The following is a 6,000-nucleotide window of genomic DNA, read 5'->3' as shown; positions in this document are numbered from 1 at the left end:
CAGACATTGCCTTTCTCTTATGATCAAACTTTTCGATCATAACATGTCTTTTGTTGCCATTGTCTATATCCATAGAGGTCTTGAAGGCGGATTCACCAATCAACTTTGTTTTTCTATTGCGCCAAACCATTGTTGATTCAGCGACAATAAGCATATAGGTGAGATCTATAAGGGTCACGTCGCAGTTTATCACATAGTACTCTCTTACGAACTCACTATATGAGTTAGGAAATGACTGAAGAACCCAATCAATAGCCATCTCCTCACAGACAACGGATCCCAACATTCTTAACCTATCAATGTGTGACTTCATCCCTAGGACGTGTGCACACACCGACTTTCCTTCTTTATGTTTGCTTGCCAAAAGGGCTTGAGTGAGCTTGAACTTTTCAAGCCTTCGAACTTGTGGGTTAGGGAGAATAATTGGAGGAGGTGGAGCAAGTGAAGCATGATTTCTTGTTCCTCGATCGAATCGTGGAATACCATCTTCATGTGGAATGCTTGTTCCACGGGATTTGGGAAGACCATAGTTGTCGAACTTTGACATCTACAAAATGGGAGAAAAACGACTTCAAGTTAGTTGATTGATTGAGTCCTTAGTAAATGACCCAAATGAGATACTAAGGCTAGGACCTAACACAATATGCTACAACCTAGAAAAGGGATGCCGTAATCTAGTTGCAGAATATTTGAAGGTAAGTGAATGACGATTCACTAATTTCCACCATGAAAAATGAAAAAGAAATTTAAGTTTTAAATCTATGAAAACTCCTAGATCCTTTGAGATTCATTGAACATTTTAATGGCATGTTTAAATCTCGATATGCCCCTCTAGTTTGTGACTGGGATGCCGAGGATCACAAAGCGGGTGTGAATAACCATGCAAACTTACATGGTGCCCTCACATGTTACATTCACCTGTTCGATGTGCCGGTAAACCACACACGCTCCACCGAACTATGACAACCGGCAAATCTAATCTACTCTTAAAATAATACCACCTAATTCCACCTATGTCCACAACGGGACTTGAACCCTCGACCTCAAAGAGGGAGGGCACCACCGAGTCACCCTTTGCTACCTTTGCTTAGAACCATTTGGTGTGTCGGTAAACCACACACGCTCCACTAACGTCTTCGCAAGGGCATAAAGTGTAATTTCATGGAATTGCATCAATTCACTTTTGCCTAAGTAACTAAGATTGGGAATTTGTAAAATATTTAGTTACTTTTGTAATTCATTATACTTATAATGGAAGGTTTCGTCCTATCCTACCCGTTCGGCTAACGACCCCCACTAGTCAAGAGTGCGGTGGGTAAGAGTGGATACCCATTCAATCGCCATTTTATAAGCAATTTCCTTAAACACTCCTTATAGACCAGCTTCGTGAATGAGGCCTACTAACGGTAAGACTGACTTTTACTCATACATATATATAATGTTAGACTTTTAATGTTATATATAGTATAGGGTGTATTTTACAACTTTTAAAATACTAGGTGGTCAAATTTAATAATCATACTTTTAATTTAATTAAATTGTAAACCAAAACTTTTATGGATTTATTAAACCTCTTTTAATTATACACCTTAATTAATTAATAAAACCATAAGGGAGTGATTTGAACTTTTCAAAACAATACTAGGGTTTTAGAATTTAACATTCCTAATTAAACTTTTAATCAACTTTTAAATTCCAAAACTTGAGGGCAAGTTTTGAAACATTTCAAAATATTAGGGTTTAGAATTTAAATATACATCAAAATTAAACTATTAATCAAAATTTAAATTCCAAAACTTGAGGGCAAGTTTTGAACCATTTCAAAACATTAGGGTTTCAACTATTTAAATTTCAAAACTAAAACTTTTGAGTTCAAATTTAAACTATAAAACCTAAAGGGGGAAAATATGAAACTTTTCATAATACAAGGATCAAATAACAAATAATCTAAATTAACAATTAATGACATAATTATCCATATTTGATTTATTTAATGATTTCTTACAAAACAATTTACCAATTTAATCAAAATAATTAATCAATTATCACATAAGGAAACAAATATTTTATTAATTGATAAATATCTTCAATTAGATCAAGAATATAGTCATATATATCAAAAAATCGGATTTATATTGATCTAATATGATAAGGCAAGTATCCTCAAGCAAAAACAATAAGAAATCCTGTTTTTCCCTCATTCTGACCAGCCGACTCGTCGAGTCAGGCATGGACTCGTCGAGTCAGCATGGACTCGGCGAGTCAGCATGGACTCGGCGAGTTCATCTAGAGACTCGGCGAGTTCAACAAGCAGAACCACAAAAAACAAATTTTTTTTTTAACATACAAGGCATCAATACAATAGAAACCAATCTAGGCTCTGATACCACTGATGGGTTTTTGCAATAAGAACATCCTATGTGCTCATACAAACCCTAATGCTTGGATCTAGGTTTCTCTATTGTACATGCAAGTTATCCAAGACTATAAACCCTAGATCTAGAATATGATAACCAATATAACATATAATTAGGGTTTAGATCATACCTTGATTGTTATATAGCAATAACAATCCCAATTCCTCCTTGTATTGACTTTAGAAAGCTTAGAGTCACAAATGTCACTCCTCTAATGGTTCACAAACACCAAGAGCAAGAGGATGAAGAGGAGAGAGGATGGAGGCTGCCCTAAAACGTGTGAAACCCTAGAAGGATGCTTAGCCACGTTTTTGGGTCATAAGGGATCTATATATATAGGAGGCTATTAGGGTTATCTAACAAGGAAACCCTAATTTGGATGCTTAAGCCCTAATCAACCCATGGACTCCTTTCCTTAAGGCCTTGGACGATTTCTTCTTGGATTTCCCCATAGAATTCGTCCACTCCTTAATATAAGGCAATCCATAGCCCAAATTGCAATTATCTTATAATTACAATTCCAGTCCCTTAAGTTTAATTAATCTCTTTTAGTCACAACACTAATTACCAATTAATTATTGACTAATATTAGTTAAACAATATGATTTCCCCTTTAATATATTATTCCCATAACATATTAATAAATCATATTTAATCCTTTCTCTCCATAATTCATCCTATCAAGTTGCTTTGGTGAAGGCAACCCAAAAGGACCATGTACCATCGGGTCAAGTACATACCAAAATAGTTATGGACTTAGACACTAATCCAACAGATGGTACCAAGGCCGACCCTTTGGATTGTTATCCTGGTTTATCGTATGATCGTATGCTATAGTGATTTCTTAGATCTATATCCTTGTATATAGGATGATGTTATGTGTAGTTATCTGTTAGATATGTATCCTGGTATATAGGATGATGCTATGTGTGGTTATCTATTAGATATGTATCCTAGTATATAGGATTATGCTATGTTTAGTGATCTGTATGATTGTTTGTATATGCTAGCTAGTGTTTGATATGGTATATGTTGATATGTGCTGGTGGGTTGGGTTGAGGCGGTCTTGCTGTATGCTGAAGACCGAGAGACCCAGGGCGGCCCGGATAGACTGCAGCCCAGAGGGGTGTACCAGTCAGGTCGAAGTCCCGAAAAACGATCCAGATAGGCTAAAGGCCCGGTGAGGCGGTCCAGTCATGCTGAAGGTTCTGTAAGCAGTCCAGATAGTCTGTAGGCCGGTAGGGCGTTCCAGTTAGACTGAAGGCTCTATATGCATGTTGTTTGATGTCCTTATTATGATTATGTGTTGTTTTGGTACTTTAAGGGAAACTCACTAAGCGTTGGTTTACAGTTATGGGTTATGTTTCAGGTACTTCATAGGATCGTGGAAAGGTGAAGGTGTGACCGTAACATCCTCATGTTTTGGACTTATGATCTTGAGAAAACTCTGATATTGAACATGTTCTGAAAACTATGTTGTAAACAATTTATGATTTTGGGTAGATTTTAAAAGTTTAAATTTTTCATGATTTTTATGGATATTACATGAGAAGTGTGTGAATCAATCGATGATGCGAAAAACGAGGAAGTAGTAAGTGTCACACCATTCTAATGTGATATGCCTAAGACGCAATCTTCCCTTTCCTAAGAGCATCTCTAACCTACCCCCAAACTCTATTTTTCCCATTTCTTGTCTCATTCTCCTTTAACCCTACCCCATTTCTACCTCAATATTTGGAAATATGAATAGTATTCCCCCCAAATGTGGAGAAACACTATTCATTTATCCAAAAGTGGAGTTGAAGTTTCAGTTATCGAAATGTAATATATTAATTATAATCTAAATGTAATATTTAATAATTGTAATATCTATTGTATGCTAAGTTATATTAACTAATCATAAATATAGAGTTAATATTTATTTATTGAATTCATATAAAAAATTAAATATATACTAAAGATTTGAAACATGGTAACATATATTATAAAACCTTATAATTGAAATATATCTTATAAATATGATAACATATTCTAATAAAACATACAATACTAGATGATATAATAACTACACACATTATTTTACATAATATCAAAGGTGAACGTGATCCTGACATACAAATTCAAGTTGCGAAATAAGAGGTCGAAACATCGATGGATGAAGACAGTTAATTCTAATAATTTCTTGCTCGATATAAACATATTAATAAATATAGAATATATATTTGTTATAAATATAATCTTATTTATATAATCATTATTCATAATAAATTAATAATTAAATCAAATTTATTATATATAAACCTTTTATTTTGTTATAATTTTATGTAATATAATGTATAATATTATTGTAATGAAAAACTAAAATATATATTTGTTATAATCTAATTAGTAGAGGAGTGTGTTTGACAATATATATATATATATATATATATATATATATATATATATATATATATATATATAGTTACAAAAATAAAATATACTAACAATATACTTTTTGGTGTAAAAAATGAAGGAATGTTGGAGACGAAACATTATTTTATCATATTTTTTACTCCATTTATAGGATAAAAAATAAAGATGAGTTGGTGTAACATCCGTAAAAATTCATAAAAAATATAAACTTTTTAAACCAACCAAAAATCATAATCGTTTACATTGTAGTTTTCAAAACAAGTTTAACATAAGAGTTTTTCCTAAAAACACAAAACATGACATGAGGAGGTGCATGATCAAGCCTTTTCCTTCCCATGATCACTTGAGGCACCTGAAACATAACCCAAAACTGTAAGCCCAAAGCTTAGCAAGTTCCCCTAAAATACCAACACAACAAATGACACATATACAATAACAACATACTATGGGGCGTACCCAACTGTATGCTCATCGTACTCTGCATTGACCGAAAACGCACCGCTGACCACCTATGCCCAACGTATGCCTTAGTACACCCGACGTATGCGGTGGCAATGCAAAACTTGATTAATTAAGAACTTATCTCATTCAGTCCAACGTTCAAATTTCAGATCTAGGTCCAAAGAGGTGTTCCAAACCATAAAGTTTCCAACCTTATGGTCATGCATGTCTTAATAAGGCCCAACATCAAGATTTTAGCTTGTCTTAACCACTAAGGACCTCATGCATGAACCAAAAGAGCCAAGATGACATTTTTATGACTTATTGCACCTCATTTCTTCAGAAAGGACAAATCATTTGGTCTTATAGTAGCACATACTCATTAACACCAAGAAAAGGGACTAAGAACACATAGATTTCCCTCATGGAAAGATCTAAAAGAAAACAAGGCAAAGATTGAAGCTTTATACCTTCTGAAGCTTCTCAAGAAGGTAAGAATCTTAGATCCACAAGTTGCTCCTTCATGAAGGCTTCTCCAAGGATCTTCTTCTTCCTGTAACACACCACAAAGCATACACTTGAGCTTAAAAAGGCCCACTCAAAGATTAGGGTTTGCAAAAACGTCCCAAGGGAATAGAGGCTGAATGGTGGAAAGGAAATGAGCCAATATGATGCTTAAATGCCCTTCAAACCCTAAAATTTAGGGTTTCTTCTGACGTGAGTATGC

Source organism: Lactuca serriola, chromosome 3 (assembly GCF_051521515.1).
Source record: "Lactuca serriola cultivar US96UC23 chromosome 3, Lser_US96UC23_V15, whole genome shotgun sequence".
Lineage (NCBI taxonomy): Eukaryota > Viridiplantae > Streptophyta > Magnoliopsida > Asterales > Asteraceae > Lactuca > Lactuca serriola.
Note: the sequence above shows the minus strand (reverse complement) of the source record.